General features: G+C 36.8%; 1 protein-coding gene across 3 annotated transcripts in view; it reads right to left on the bottom strand.

The window, feature by feature from the left end:
• CDKAL1 (CDK5 regulatory subunit associated protein 1 like 1) overlaps positions 1 to 17809 on the bottom strand; it is a 723350-nt gene that overhangs the window by 690133 nt on the left and 15408 nt on the right. The gene's annotated exons all lie outside the window — the stretch shown is intronic.

Genomic DNA, 17809 nt, shown 5'->3' with positions numbered 1-17809 from the left:
GTGCAAGAGAGAAACACATTTAAATAGATTGAAATGGACTCAATGTGTGTTTAAATCAAATTTCATTAAGTTGCCAGTTAATTTCAGAGACTCAAACTTAAAACATTTACATGTAATAGTGAATTTTCCTTATTAATGTTTAATACCATAATAGCTAGTACTTATCAACCATTTATTAATCATAACAACTCTATAAACCATTTTAGAGACAAATAATCACAGGCACAGAGACGTTTGTGAAATATAGGTTGGTGCAAAAGTAATCGTGGTCTTTGCCATTACTTTCAATGCTCAAATCAGTGCAAATCCATTACTACTGGAAGAGAAATGGTCAAATAATTCATCTCCATTACTTTCAATGGCAAAGACCATGACTACTTTTGCACCAACCTACACTTAGTTAAGCCAAGTATACCAATTTGAAAGTCACCAAGTTTTTCAGATAGTTGAGTTGGTCAGTGTCTTTCAGATCCAGATGAGACTCAAAAATGGGGAGGCAATAACGTCAAGACAAAGCTAAAAGAACATTACACTTTCAGATCAAGAGCTAAAAATAAGGTAAAATGCCCTTCCTAGTATATTCTCTGTAGAAAGAACACAAATAATTTATAAGGAGAAGCTTCTGTAGATGAGGAAAGATAATCAAGATGAATTATATTTAAGGTACATAAATTGTTTTCCTTCTACGGAATTTTAATTTTTTTTTTTTTTTTTTTTTTTTTTTTTGAGACGGAATCTCGCTCTGTCGCCCAGGCTGGAGTGCAGCCGCGCGATCTCGGCTCACTGCAAGCTCCGCCTCCCGGGTTCACGCCATTCTCCTGCCTCAGTCGCCTGAGTAGCTGGGACTACAGACGCCCGCCACCTCGCCCGGCTAATTTTTTTTTGTATTTTTAGTAGAGGCGGGGTTTCACCATGTTAGCTAGGATGGTCTCCATCTCCTGACCTCGTGATACGCCCGCCTCGGCTTCCCAAAGTGCTGGGATTACAGGCGTGAGCCACCGCATCCGGCAAAATTTTTTTAAACATTTGAGTTCTCCCATCTGTTTTAGGCCTTGGTCTCTGTTACCTTAAGGCCCTGAATTTATGAACCACATATAGTATTTTCCTACCATGGGAATTTTTAGATGCATAACCCTCAAAGTTTAGGGAATAGAAAAATAGATGCAATAAAGTAAAAACTGCCAATGATGTCTAGTTTTCACTCTTGTAATATTTTCTCACTCGTATTAAACAAAAATCAAGAAAAAAAAATCAAAAGATGTTAATAAGCCCTTGCTTAATAAAACCAATGACCCAACTCTCTTTCCTAATTAAAAGCTCACAGTACTTGGAGTACTTACTATTTTCAATGAATGTTCAGACATAAAGTCTTATTAAAATTATGTATATTTTATAATTTCCTCCATTACTGATACATGCTTAAAGAAACTGATTCTGAGATATATTTTTCTTGTTCTTTTTCAGTTCTTGACACAGACTAGTGAGTGGCACTATGGACTAACAAGCATATTCAACCAACACGGATGATTGAAATTAAAAAGCTATAACATATTAACATATCTAGGCCACAAAGAAGGGTCATGAGGTAAGATCATCAGCATAAATTAGCACTTATTACAAGGCATCTAAAGGAACCAGAGAAAATCTGCATGATAGATCTTTCTTTCATAACGAATATATAATGCTATTTGGTTGCTTTTCTTTTAATCACAAGTATTATTTGGAGGGAAAATACTCGTAGTCTAATATCACATTTTACTACCTACTCAAAACTGATATTATGGACAGCCAAGGTATGTATGGGGTTGGAGGGGGAAGTGTGTTAAAACCATTTTTGGGACACTTAGCTATCTTTGTCCATTTGTCCAGAAACAAAGGGGTTTTTTAAAAATAAAAAAATCACTGAGTGCATTTTTGCTTTTTCTAATTTTCCCACAAAAATCTGAAGGCATTTAATCATTTAGGAAAAAAGCCTTTGTTATTTACCAAACCCACAGAATTATATACATCTACTAAAAGAGGTGAAATAGCAGTTCAGTTTGTTAATAAAGCCCTATTTTTTCATCTCTACAATAAGAATATCCTAAGACTACGGCCTCTGGGGTATTAAAGCGTCACAGTATCTTCTTTTTATTTTTTATACTACTCATAGCTTACAGAACCATTGTCACATACTGGAAGAAAATATCTACATGATAGTCTTTAGCTACTGGAACTGTTGCTGAATAATCAAATCCTCCTGTAATTATGCATTTTTAAACAATTCAGACAAATCGCATATGTATCATATTACTAACATCAACAAACCCTGCTAGAAGAGTGAACATTTAAATATAAGCACATATACTCCCATGAACATAAAAACAAACCTCTAACTGCCAACTGTGTCTTCACTTCCCCCAAGCTATATACATTTAGTAACTGAGACAGTCGTTTCAGAGTTAGGAGGATGGGTTTCTAACGGAAAAAAAAAAAATGTAAACTCTTTCTATCCAAGGCATGGTACCCTAAAAAGTGATTTTCAGAGAGAAATAAAAACTGAAACATACAAATTATATTGGTTCAAAATAGTCCCTACTTTTAAGTAAAGGAAACAGTAGAAGCACAAACAGTAGAAACACATCTGAAATTATTGTATCTTAGACTTCCGAACTTACCCCCACAACAAAAGTAAAAAATTTTATAATAGCAATGGAACTGTCTTGTCTTTTTCACCCCTGTAAAAATCACTGACATATGCTGTTAAAATAAAAAAAAAAAAAACTATAGATAGCTTTGATGGGATAAAAAAAAAAATCCTACTTGGATTCCCTTTCTAGGTCATAAACTACATTGGATGTAATCGACTCTATAAATGAACAATCAGGAGGTTTCCATCTAACTGTATGGGAAGTGTATCCACCACATCCTGTTATATAAATAATCCTCAATTCAAGTCAAATTCATATTATCTAATTTTTGCATTTCTCACCTAGAGAGGCTCTTCATAGGACCTGGACCTAGATTCTCCTCTCATCACACAACTGCAAGTAGGAAATTCAAGCAATGAAAGGTTTCGCTACATTTTCAAAGGTACTTTTAAGATAAAATAACTTTCCAAAATGAATAAACCTGGGCAGTGTGACCTAAAAGTCACATAAATAATTTACTTATGGCTGTTATGTTTTAATCACTGGACTGTTTTTAGAGGCTTAAAAAATTTAATGGTTTTTGTTATACAAAAGCAACTAGGTTTTCCATGAAACATTAGCTGTCACATTAATACAAGGTTTTACCATTAATTACAATGGATTACACAGGAGTTTATATCTACAAAATGATTGTTAAATACCTTAATTTCCAAACCATTTCAAAATAAAAATGAAACCTGGTCCTAGTAAACTTTACGTGAATTAAAAATCCATTTACAAAACAGAAAATTAAAGGTAAAAAATATAACCTCAATTTAAAACATTTGTAGATAAAACATTCAACACACTTTTTCATCAAAAAAAGCAAATTAAAATATTAAACATAGGTAAACAGTGCCATCTTTTGGTAAATTTAGGAACTGAGCTAAATTGTACAAAAACATTTTTAACAGATCAAAGGTGAGTAGAGCAAATAATTCAAAAACCATCAGTTTATCATTTTATAACATTTAAGCTTTATAAATATATTAGCTTTTTTGGAGATAGGGTCTTGCTGTGTTGCACAGGATAGACTCAAATTCCTGGCCTCAGGTAATTCACCTGTCTCAGCCTCCTGAGTAGCTAGCATTACAGGCACAAGTGCCAAGCAGGATATTTTTAAACTAAATATTTCCAAAAACATATTACCTCACACTTGTTTTCACTTCAATTTCATGAGATTAACAGAGCATCATTACATTTTAAAGACACTGAGGCTCAGAACATTTTAATAACTGATCCCAAAATCCCTCAGTTAAAAATGATTGAGCCATCACTGGCTTAAAATTGCTCGTTTTTAAATTCCAACATTAATTCATTAAGCTTAGATAACAAACCAAGTTATATAATTATTCTGTCTTACAAGTAATGAACAAATTTTTATATTAGGTAAGATTCTGTAAAAATCATTTTATTGTTTTTAGTACTTTTTGTATACATTTGGCAAGGAAAAGATACTTATGTTTATTAAATGAAGAATGCACACTGACTACATTCACATGGCTGCTTACACTTCACAAATGCAAAAACTTTTAATCTAATATAGTATTCTTCATATCTCTACGTTAATGAAAAAAAAAAAGCCATCGCTGGTTAGGTGTGGTGGCTCATGCCTGTAATCCCAATGACTAGGGAATTCGAGATGGGATGATCAGTTGACGTCAGGAGTTCAAGACCAGACTGGGCAACACAGTGAGATATCATCTCTATAAAACTAAAAAAAAACCTTAACAAAAATATTTTTAAAAGCTCTTGTTTATGGCTTGCACGTGATTTTACAACACAATATAAAAAGCCATTACAAATGAAATGGAAATGATACGCTTCAAATACTCTCCCTAAAGCTTCTCTGGCTTAATTTTTATCTTAGATGTGTCCATATACCATTTTCAATGTCTTCCACTTTTGTATCGGTCAATGATTTTCTGAATAGTTTTATTAAACCGTAACATTTATTCCAGAACACTCTCCCAGTTCCTTCATTTTTGTAAGCTAGCTAATAATGAACTTTCACATTGAGAGAAAATATTCTCAATGATCTATCCTTATCTTTGATTCACTTGCTACTAGGAATTTTACTCGAACTGCAATCATTAAATAGTTCTTCACAGAGCAGACTTGAAGATCATGGTTAAAACACAATTATACCATCTTAAATCATACAGCAATTCAATTAAAAAGAGTATCAGAAAAAAGACAAGTCAATAAGATCACTGAAAAGGCTACTGAAAACACTGCTGAAGGAGTGAAAGCAGAGAAAGAGCCAATCGGATGAGCCATAAGCACTACATCTTCTGTGAAATGGAACTAGGTGACCGAAAACAATTAGACACTAACTCAGAAATGTAGTTGGTTCACCCATTAGGCCTTACCTCCTGTCTACCGTATATTCAAGAAAAAGCACCCTATAGGACATGAGAATTGATACACTTAGCTGTCTCCAAGCATGATTTGTTGGGAAAGATTGAAATAACATGCTAACAATGATTTTTTTTTTTTAAATGGAGTCTCACTCTATTGCCCAGGCTGGAGTGTAGTGGCATGATCTCGGCTCACTGCAACCTCCACCTTCCAGGTTCAAGCGATTCTCCTGCCTCAGCCTCCTGAGTAGCTGGGATTACAGGCGCCTACCACCATAGCCGATTATTGTATTTTAGTAGGGACAAGGTTGCACCATGTTGGCCAGGCTGGTTTGGAACTCCTGACCTCAAGTGATCCGCCCACCTCAGCCTGGGATTACAGGCATAAGCCACCAAGCCTGACCAACAGTGAATTTTTTGATAGATTTAATTTCACCCCCAGGCTCTTCTTTTCTCATCTTTAGTAGGGCTGGATGCTGTTTACCCTCAAGAGTAAATAGCATTCCAGATCTTCTCTAGAAACTCTAAATTTCCTTCCCTTATTTCTGAGGGGATGGAAATCCCATTTTGAAGGCCCTTATTTTTATTTCTCTCTTCATTATTCCATGAGTAGAAAGGAAAAAAAGAGAACGCCACTTTCATTCCCACCCTTACAATATGCCTCTTTACCAACCGTTGCAAATAACTCAAGTGAATACAAGTAATACTCCAAGATCATTTCTCTCTGCGAGGGCACAGGAACACACACAAATAAATGGAAATATATATAACCATATTTTATTAAGTTTGAATGAACATCAAAATTTCTAATACTGAATCCAATCCCATTAAATTGAAAGCAATTACTGCTTCCAATTGAATAAGAATGGATTAAATTAGATTTCTGATTCAATATAATTTGTAGTGCCCATGACAGGAAAAGCGATAGTATGAGGATCTTATCCAAGACATGTCAAGACTATGCAGCCCGGACTTGACAGCCACCTAAATAGAATTCTACTGAAAAACTCAAGGGATTCCCACACACACCATATTTATCTAACCTTTGGAATATAATTTAATTTTTATTCCAACTTAAAGATAAAAAGAATAAAATTACTTCTATACATTATATTCAAGAAATATACTTGTTTTTATTTGTTCACTAATGCACACACAAAAAAAACACCTGAATTACTTTGTGCAAGGTATATCTAATAATTATTATAATAATAAAACACAAAGTTAACCACTTTACATATGCTGATTCATTTAATCCTCAGAAAGGACTACCATTGTCATCCTCATTTAATAAGGATGCTAAGACACAGAGATATTATCAAAGTTATATAGCTAATAAATGGTGGTAGTTGGTTTTACAGTCTGCCTTAATATCAATAGCTGGCTACAGTCCTCCCTCCTTCCCTCCCTTCCTTCCTTCCTTCATTTTTGAGATAGAGTCTTGCTCTGTCACCCAGGCTGGAGTGCAGTGGTGTGATCTCAGCTCACTGCAACCTCCACCTCCCAGGTTCAAGTGATTCTCATGCCTCAGCCTCCCGAGTAGCTGGAATTACAGGGATGCGTCACCAAGCCCGGCTAATTTTTGTATTTTTAGTAGAGATTGGGTTTCGCCATGTTGGCCAGGCTGGTCTCAAACTCCTGACCTCCGGTGATCCGCCCACCTCGGCCTCCCAAAGTGCTGGGATTATAAGCATGAGCCACTGCACCCGGCCGACAGTCTGTTCTCAATAACTAAGCAACAGTGTCTCTGACATGTCAAAGGTAAAGACGAGTAAAACAGGAAGAACTCACACATCATAAAAAAGAAAATGTAAACCAGTTAAATTATCTTAACACAGGAACTAGCTGAGATGTCACTCTAAGCCAGCAGAAATAAGCTAATGGCAGCAGTGCTAAGCAGAGCTGCATTTTATGCAAGGAGTTTCAATCTAAAATGATCAGATTAGGTAAAAATCATGCATAGCCACAACTCTTGCCAAAAAAGTCCTTAATCAATCATAAAAATAACATACACATGGATTAGCGTACATAACACTTTAAAAGTTCTTAGAAACTCAAATTTGAGAATGACCAAGCTACAATGAAGAAGAGGTAAAAGCAAAGTGTCTGAAAATCCTGAGTGAGACATTAAAACCATTTCCCCCTTAACCATCAAACACATGCTGGTAAAGTAGGAATTGGTGGGAAATTTTTAAATGCAGTAGTTTACTACATTCTGTTTTATTATTAAGCCTCTTTAACTATATTATATGTTAATAGACTTAAAGATTAATAAGCTATACAAGTTGCATACTATGCAAAGGTTAGTTTTTAGTAAGTATGAAAGCAATGTAGTATTAAAGGTAACAAATGTTTGTTCTCAAATTCAAAAACTCCCACCTTCATATGCTCCTATGGACAAATAGGACAACAACCAGATTCTAGGACAAGCACAGTCAGGGCCACAGAGCAATGACCGTGTCAAGCAGTAAGCCAATGACTAAATAATATCACATCTGTTCTCCAGCAAACATATTGTAGACGGGTATCTGTACAAGATCATACTGCCTCTGAAAGGGTCAATTTGTCCAATTTTTACATTAATACTGCTAAAAGGTTTTTTAAAAAATCAATTAGAAAAAAGAAAGTGTAAACTAATTTAATGACGTCTAATAATTGTAATAGAAGAACATTTGTAACATGAAATTCACTTTTCATATGTAATAGTGTAACTGCAGTGATCATGTAATGCAATATTGCCATCTCTTGTCCAATAGGTAAAAATACATCATGTCTTTAATCAAAACACATGACAATTGGAAATTGCAGGCCAAAAAGAGCCAACATTACATGTTCAATTGTTAACATCTCGGAAGTTTTTTCTCCCCAAAATTAAAGAAGATAATACTAAAAACAGATTTTTAAATGAAGCTTTCATGGTAATTTATCATCTGCCCATTTTCTTAAAAAAGAAAATTAATATTTAAACACAGGCTATTTCTAAATGAATTATCCCAAAAATATTTCACAAATCTCTAAGGGTGATGGGAATTATTAAGCAATTCAGCAAATGTCAAGTTTCTGAAAATCTGGGTATATGTTTATCTGTCTCATGAAAATTCTAAAATATTATAAATATAAAATATTTTAAGTTCAATACCATAATGCCAGTAATTCTGAAAAGACTAGGCATCTTAACACACTTCAGCACTCCATAGCAATTTATTCACAAAAATTAATACAATTACACTTGAATTTTGAAGTATTATTTCTTACATGCTACAAGAACTGCAAACCAGACATTTAGTGACCTGAAAAGGTCAGGCCAAAGGTTGAACAGGATGAAAAATGATCTTTAAGTTCACAAGAAAGACAACAAAAAGATTAACTTTTCCCACATCTTTACTAGCAGCAAAATTGAGAACAAGAACTTATAAATATTATCAAAATAATTGCCATGAGAGTTACTAACTTTTACTGGACATTCATTTTGGACACAATACCAGGGTAAGAAAAACTAGGACTTGGAACCAAACATTTTAGAATTCACAACAGTGAACGAGATTTTTCCTTAATCCCTTTAGAAGGTGAAGATTCTAATCAACCATACAAGCTCACTCTCAAACATAAGAAAAATATTGCTTAAAAAACTTTTTAAGGTTGACACTATTTGATTTGTGTAAATAACATAAATTTAGTACAAAATCAAAATTAATACCACATAGTAGTCTGTTGGTTCAAAAATATTTAGTTTTGTGCTTCATAAAATAATAATACAAAAGAAATCACTGGGCCAAGATGGAAAAATAGCAGAAACTAAGTACTTCTGTGCTCCATTTTAAAAAGAAAAGAAATAGAATGTAGAGATCAGAAAAATCATCATGCAACTATTGTGTAACACAGTAATGAAGAGTATTAAACCTCCTTTTAAAATATATTAAGGGCCGGGCACGGTGGCTCTCGCCTGAAGTCCCAGCACTTTGGGAGGCCGAGGCAGGTGGATTGGTTGAGCTCAGGAGTTCAAGACCAGTCTGGGAAACACGGTGAAACCCTGCCTCTACCACAAATACAAAAAATTGTATTTTTAAAATATAATAAAACACCATTCTGTAATGTTATATTCCACTAAAGCACTGTAAAACTTACACAAAATTCTCAACATGTACAACTTAAGCTGTAGGAATTTGAACAGAGAATCCTATTCAGTTTTTATAATATAAAACATAATATAATTCCATATGTTATGAAAAGCCATTTTCTTCCATTTCTCAGTCACCTTGGACTCATTTTAAAATAAAGACAACCTCCCTATAAAATCTTAGGGGTATAGGTAAGTTATTCTTGGTAAATCTAATGCATACTTAAGGCGTTTCAAATTTTTAAAGCAAAATGTATAGAAAAGACATTGGTCACAATATGCCAATTAATCTATACAATATCCTTACTACAGTGCTGTACTTAAGAAATGTATATATTTGGCTCCATTTTCAGTGACATAATATCATAACACTTCTACAAGATATATTTATCCCTGGGCTACATAAGCAACAGTGATAGTTTTCCAGAAAGTTATGCATAACATATGGCAATGAATCATATGTATCAATGGCCTTTCCAATGGTAGCATTTTTAAGAACTTAGTATATAAATGGTTTTTCAATTAGATTTGTCCACATACTTCCAAAGGATGCACTCATTAATACACACACTTTGCACACACGGAACAAACAACATGCCCTAATTCTCTTACGTCGACTTTTCTTCCACTCTTCAATGCAATTTCCTCTCTTAAAAATGTATTTTAACACCCTTAAATTGCTGCTCATCTTCCACAACTTTGACCAATACATCCTTGACCTTGTCACCATTACCAATCTATTTCCCTCAACAACATGGAAATGCGGTGTGATGAACAAATCTTCTTAACTCAATTCCTTCTTAGATTACAAAGGGATTTTTCCTGGCCCAGGCCAGCCATTCCAGAATTCCAAGTATAGGATTCCCAAATTTCATTCACCTATAACACAGGTCAGATCAAAAAGAGTCTGTCTAGTTCATGCATTTACTGTTTCGACCCCAATTGTTTATTAGACAGACCACACTGTCATGTGCCCAGAAATCTCATTTTATATTTAGATATATCCAAATTAATTTATCACCCCAAATCCTAACATTGTGAACTGTTTTATTTTTGTTGTCTGGGCAGATAACAGGTAGGGAAGCTACCAAACCTGTTTAAGATTTCTATCTCCCCCTCCTTGAAATGTGAGTCCCTTGGAGAGAACTGATAGAATACGGCTTGGTGATCCAATAACCACTGTCATCCCTGCAACAATTGGTACTTCACTTTTATTTTGTTGGGAGTTACCCCTTAAAAAATGTCTACTTCTACTACCTACATGCTATCAGATCCTCACACAAAGGCAGCTTTGAATAAAATTCTCTCAACTTTCTACATGAAATAATAGTGGCCAAAATGAGTAGAAAAATATTAGAACTTAATAATCTCAGTTCATGCAAATAACCTAACATAAGCACATTTCCACAGGAAGAAAAGGTGAGAGTGAATTACTGGCAAGTTAAGGGTGTTTTTTTTTTTTTTTCTTAAACAGAGTCTCACTTACTCTGTTACCCAAGCTGGAGTGCAGTGGTGCGATCACAGCTCACTGCAACCTCACTTCCCAAGTTCAAGCAATTCTCATGCCTCAGCCTCCTGAGTAGCTGGAATTACCGGCATGCACCACCACACCTGGCTAATTTTTGTATTTTTAGTAGAGATGGGTTTTCACCATGTTGGCCAGGCTGGTCTCAAACTCCTGACCTCAGGTGATCCTCCCGCCTCAGCCTCCCAAAGGGCTCAGATTAGAGGCATGAGCCACCGTGCCCAGACATGTTAAGGATGTACTTTTAAATAACGATCTTGAGACTACAGTTCTGCAGTACATAAAACATATATATATATGTTTTAGTAAAGGCTTGGAAAATTATCTGAAAATATCCACAAGGACATTTTACAGATCAGCAGAAATAGTTTATATTTTAATGTACGAAAGGTTTTGTTTCTTTGTATATAATTCTATGTTTAACTTTCAAGCCCTAGAATAATGCTAAGATTCAACTATATCTATAAGCTGATGGTCATACCTTGCATTACAGATACTGCACATGATCAGACTACAATTTACTTGCACTATAATTCCAGATGGACTTCAGAACCTTAGGATATTAACAACAGACATCATCTTTGGCTAGAGAATAAAGAATTTTGGCAAGAAAACCCTGGGTTACATTTTTTAAAAGTTCTATTCAATATATAACTAAACACTTCACTGTAAATACTTATTACTTATACATATAATTTTAAGTCAGAAATCTTAATGCCAGGATTTTTTTTTTTTTTTTTTTTTTTGAGATGGAGCCTTGTTCTGTTGCCTAGGCTGGAGTACAGTGGCGCGATCTCAGCTCACTGCAAGCTCTGCCTCCCTGGTTCACGCCATTCTCCTGCCTCAGCCTCCTGAGTAGCTGGGACTACAGGCACCCGCCACCAGGCCCGGCTAATTTTTTTTGTAGTTTTAGTAGAGACAGGGTTTCACCGTGTTAGCCAGGATGGTCTTGATCTCCTGATCTCATGATCTGCCCACCTCCGCCTCCCAAAGTGCTGGGATTACAGGTGTGAGCCACCACGCCTGGCCTATGTCAGGATGTTTTTAAATAATTTTTGTAAGGCCTAAGTTAACATTTTGTTCTTCCTTTATCTTCAGGTACAAGCTATATAAAATTAGCAGATCTAAAGATATGTTACAAACTGTAAGACACTATATAAATGTGAATAATCATGGTGATGGTAAAGGAGCAAGAAAGCTAGATTAAAGAGTTATGTGTAGAAAGTATAAGATAACAGCCCTATATTAAGATAGTTGATGATTCTTTCATTGAATTCCACTAGAAGTTCCAAAAATATCCTATTGAGGTTCCACTGGGTCAATGACTTTATACTTACGATTAAGGAGGTAGGAATGGACCAGGTAGCACTCTGCTGACACTATCTACAACTGAAGAAACAGCTTACTTTCTTCTTCCTTTTTTTTTTTTTTTTTTTTGAGATTAAGTTTCGGTCTTGTTGCCCAAGCTGGAGTGCAGCCTCTGTCCCCCAGGTTCTTCTCTTGCCTCAGCCTCCCTAGTAGCTGGGATTACAAGCATGCTCTATCATACCAGGCTAATTTTTGTATTTTTAGTAGAGACAGGGTTTCACCATGTTAGCCAGTCTGGTCTCGAACTCCTGACCTCAGGAGATCCACCTGCCTAGGCCGCCTAAAGTACAGAGATTATAGGCGTGAGCCACCACGCCCAGCCAAGAAACAGCTTACTTTCAAATCCCAACTCAGCGCTGAAATTAACAAATGGAGCATGTTCCTGTGGTAGAGACTGCAGTGGGATACATACCCCCCTCTTCCCTCCAGAAAAAAAGGAGAAAGTCTTCTAATAAGGGTTACACATTTTAAAACTCTGGCTGGGCACGGTGGCTCATGCCTGTAATCCCAGCACTTTGGGAGGCCAAGGTGGGTAGATTACGAGGTAAGGAGTTTGAGACCAGCCTGACCAACATGGTGAAACTCCGTCTCTACTAAAAATGCAAAAATTTGCTGGGCATGGTAGTGCATGCCTGTAATCCCAGCTACTCAGGAGGTTGAGGCAGAAGAATTGCTTGAACTCAGGAGGCGGAGGTTGCAGTGAGCCGAGATCGCACCACTGCACTCCAGCCTGGGCAATAGAGTGAGACTCCATCTAGGAAAATAATAAAAATAAATAAATAAATAAATAATAAAAATAAAATAAATAAAAATAAAAAAATAAAGCAGGTCCTACCTTCAATATTACAAAAAGTGAAAGAATACATTATGAGACTAAGCATTTCCTAAAACAACTTCTAGGATTTAACATAGAATATGAAGGCCTTTCCTTTGCCAAAAAAGAATAAACTTCTTGTCTGCTGGAATCCATGGCTAGTTCATTTTCATATCTTCACATCTCTTTAACACTCTACTCAATAACACATATCATGTTCACAGAATGTTTGCCAAATGAATAAACTATATACAAATATACAAAGAAACTATCAAGAATGTTAACAGCTCAGCAATTTTTAAATAACTGTTCTGAAAATGTGGGCATCCAGGCTAAACACTCTATTCTGACTTAGGTAAGCATGTCCACAAATATTTCATACACATAACACCATTATTCTTGAGTGTTTATGAACTACAGCCTCAGTCAATGGTCTTTGGATGGGCTTTTTTTTCCAACTAACCAAAAAGCACATACAATATTCATTCACACCAGGTGTGGCTGCAAACTAAACATAACACAGCTGTATCTAACATAGTTGTATCTAAATGAGGACTGTTCCCAAAGCAGTCACCTTGGAAGCCTATATACCTTTATTCCACTATTGGGCTAGGGAGTGGTTACGAATTCCTTAACAAGATTGTGTAAGAATTGTGAGGTGCTTAAGAGATCCAAAAAGTGTAAGAATCACAGCTACTCTTTCAGAACTCTTTTAGAACTGTCTTTAGAATCACTTAAACAAAATTTATTTTCAACTAAAACAGCATTGTTCAACATCATAGCACATATCTTATTCACCAGATTTGGCCTCACATGACCTGTGGCCATTTTCTAATACTAAATGTATTCTCAAGATATGAAGATTTGCCACCAATGAGGACACTGAAAATCATTTACCAACATCTCCCAAAGAAATAATACAAAAACAATAATTATTACTGGAAAAAAAAAGTTTAATCTATAAAAACTGCCTACTTGGAGAACACATTCATTTCTTTAAAAAGCCATGGTGCTCACAGGAAAGTTTAACTGCTTCCCAAGATACTGATCTAACGATATCACACATCCATGTACCCACAATACAAGTAATTGTTCTGAGTTTTAGGGGCTAACATCATTTCTCCTCAGTAGGTTTTATTCCTTGAATGAGAGACAAGCAGGCACGATTTTGTAATAGTTTATTTAAAAGCTGGCTGAACACAGTGGCTCATGCCTGTAATCCCAGCACTTTGGGAGGCCAAAGCAGGCAGATCACTTGAGGGCAGGAGTTAGAGACCAGTCTGGCCAACATGGCAAAACCCCATCGCTACTAAAAATACAAAAATTAGTCAGCCATGGTACCACACACTGGGATCACAGCTGTGATCCCAGCTACTCAGGAGGCTGAGGCAGGAGAATCACTTGAACCCAGAAGGCAGAGGTTGCAGTGAGCCAAGATGATGCCACTGCCCTCCGGCCTGGGCGGCAGAGTGAGACTACGTCACAAAAAAGTTATGAGCCACCTTTTTCTTCAAAATAAAAAAGAGTTTGAAAAGAGGCAATGAACAACAGCGAACTGCTCTGACAGTTCGCTTTATGAAGTTGTTGTTTTTGTTTGTTTTTTGAGACAGAGCCTCACTCTGTCACCCAGGCTGGAGTGCAGTGGGGCAATCTCAGCTCACGGCAACCTCTGCCTCCCGGGTTCAAGCAATTCTCCTGCCTCAGCCTCCCAAGTAGCTGGGATTACAGGCATGCGCCACCACACCTGGCTAATTTCTGTATTTTTAGTAGAGATGGGGTTTTGCCATGTTAGCCAGGATGATCTCAAACTCCTGATCTCAGGTGATCTGTCCCCCTTCAGCCTCCCAAGTGCTGGGATTATGGGCATGAGCCACCACACCTGGCCTTATGAAGTTTTAATACAGAATAATTATATCCTGAATTTGCATATTTAAAAGCGGCAATTTCAAATATATACCCACATAATCTTTCTTCCCCAAATAGTAAAAATATCTATGACTACTGAGAACTAATTTTGATAAAATTTATCTGCATTCTGTTTTCAATAATCTCTATATGTATTATACATAATCTATATTTTATACCTATTTTATATTATACATTTAATATTTTAGGTTTCCATTTGACTAACAAAAACATTATCAATAAGTAAGCCATAATAAACTTTATAAAGTCTCATTATTCCATAGTAATGAAAGTGACTACTGGCATAGGTAATCCAGAAGTCATTCATGTCAAATCTTTAAATATAAAACCTGTAGAGATTTCCTTCTCAAATGTCTTATCAAAGCTAATTCTATTTATATTTCCTGGCTTATAGCACCTAGACTAATGAAGAACGTATTCCCCACAGTCTGCTGCATGCAAGCCAGGCTGGAATTAACAACTATGAATTTCTAAAGTAGGAACAATCAATAGTTTATAAAATTAACACAAATATATATAATACAATATATAAAAGTAACAGACTATGCTACATTAGCAAAAAAATTTTCACATTCAAGTAATTACTTCCTTATTTTCTCTTTTTAACTATTCCCAAATAAGAAACAAAATTAGGTGTATATAACAAAACCTAATATTCTTGTATAAACATACCAGGACTGTTATTTTATACAGACCAGTACTGTCACAACACCAAACACGTACTGCTAATGGATTAAAATTTAATTAAAATGTATTAAATATTTAATATGACATAGAAAAAGTTAATATCTGATTTTCCTTAATGTTTTAGGAAATTATCTTAGGGACTTTTTTTTTTTTGAGATAGGATCTTGCTCTGTTGCCCAGGCTGAAGTGCAGTGCACGATCACAGCTCACTGCAGCCTCTTCCTCTCAGGTTCAAGCGATGCTACCACGTCATCCTCTCAACTAGCTGGGACTACGAGGTGAAGACCAACACGCCTGGCTACTTTTTAAATATTTTTGCAGGGGCAGGGTCTCACTATGTTGCCAACACTAGTCTTAAACTCCTGGGCTCAAGTGACCCTCCCACTCCCTCACCTCGGCCTCCAAAGTGCTGGGGTTGCAGCAGGCATGAGCCAACACACCTAGCCTTTTTTAAGTTTTATTTTACTTTTTTTTCTGAGGGTATTTTCTTAGCCAGGCACACGACTATAGTCCCAACTACTAGGAAGGCTGAGGCAAGAAGGACCACTTGAGCCCAGGAGCTTGGGGCCAGCCTGGGCAAACACAGTGAGGCCCGTCTCAAAAATAAATAAATATAAATAAATAAATAAATTCTATTTTCTCAACACTCAAACTACACCATCAGAATACGGTAAGGCAAGCCCAGGCTAAATTATACTAAAAATTACTAATGAATATAGGCAAGTAATTCTGAAAGCATATTTTGAATATTTTTAACTTAAAGGGCAGAAATACTAAGACTCATTTTGCCAACTAAAGAATACATTATAAAAAAAAATACAAAATCAATAACATATTTTAGGCTGGACGCGGTGGCTCAAGCCTGTAATCCTAGCACTTTGGGAGGCCAAGGCAGGCGGATCACCCGGTCAGGAGATTGAGACCATCCTGGCTAACATGGTGAAACTCCGTCTCTACTAAAAATACAAAAAATTAGCCGCACGTGGTGGCAGGCACCTGTAGTCCCAGCTACTCTGGAGGCTGAGCCAGGAGAATCCCTTGAACCCGTGAGGCAGAGCTTGCAGTGAGCCGAGATTGCGCCACTGCACTCCAGCCTGGACGACAGAGCAAGACTTTGTCTCAAAAAAAAAAAGACACAACCTCTCCTTTCTCAACTGTAAAGTAGGGGTGCCAATATTTCCCCCCACCCAGGGACTAAGCAACATAACATACATAAAGCACCAGGTCAGTGCCTGTCACAAAGCATTCTAATTATAGTCTCATTTAGTACACATAACAGACAGATACAGAAACAGCTACAGATGTGTGCTTATGTGTGGGTTACTATACATACATAATCCCTACTCTATCCCCCAAGAGGACCTCACAGCAGCGACACCTCGCGGTGGCAATGAGCAAGCATATTGACTGCCCCGATCCCCTTTTCTAAATGCCATTCTCTTAATGAAAAAAATCGGAACTCCTTGGAAAATTGATTGCTTCCAAGGCTGGGGAAGGGAAAATATAAGGAGAGATTAGAACATTTTGTGGTTCCAGGAAATAAAGAAGTGCTCAAAAAAACAGATGGGGACATGCTGAAAAGACACAGGAGCCAGCCCGCCCAAGGTCCTAATGGCCAACATTGGAACAACAGGCAGCATAATACATAACGATAGTATCAGACTATATCCACAGGAGAAAATAAATATCCATAAGTCTGTACTCATAGAAATAACTAAGATGGGCGGGCGCGGTGGCTCACACCTGTAATCCCAGAACTTTGGGAGGCCGAGGCGGGTAAATCACCTGAGATCAGGAGGTCGAGACCAGCCTGGCTACCATGGTGAAATTCCATCTCCAAAAAATACAAAAAATTAGCCTGGTGTGGTGGCACATGCCTGTAATCCCAGCTACTTGGAAGGCTGAGTCAGGAGAATCCCTTGAACCCGGGAGGCAGAGGTTACAGTGAGCCGAGATCACCACACTGCACTCCAGCCTGGGCAACAAAGTAAGACTCTGTCTCAAAAAAATAATAATAATTAATAAATTAATTAATTAAGATGGAGAAGAATAGACAGCTCTTCCTTAGAGAAAAACTCCAATTAATAAATGTAAAGAGAAGGCTGGGCATGGTGGCTCATGCCTGTAATCCCAACACTTTGGGAGGCCGAGGCGAGTGGATCACTTGAGCTCAGGAGTCCGAGACCAGCCTGGCCAACATGGTGAAACCCCATCCCTACTGAAAATACAAAAGTTAGCCAGGCATGGTGGCGTATGCCTGTAATTCCAGCTACTCGGGAGCCTGAGGCAGAAGAATCACTTGAACCCCGGAGGCAGAGGATGCAGTGAGTTGAGATCATGCCA

This window comes from Trachypithecus francoisi, unplaced genomic scaffold (genome assembly GCF_009764315.1).
Source record: "Trachypithecus francoisi isolate TF-2019V2 unplaced genomic scaffold, Tfra_2.0 Lachesis_group10, whole genome shotgun sequence".
Lineage (NCBI taxonomy): Eukaryota > Metazoa > Chordata > Mammalia > Primates > Cercopithecidae > Trachypithecus > Trachypithecus francoisi.
The sequence above is the reverse complement of the archived record's forward strand: the minus strand, read 5'-3'. Positions and strand labels throughout refer to the sequence as shown.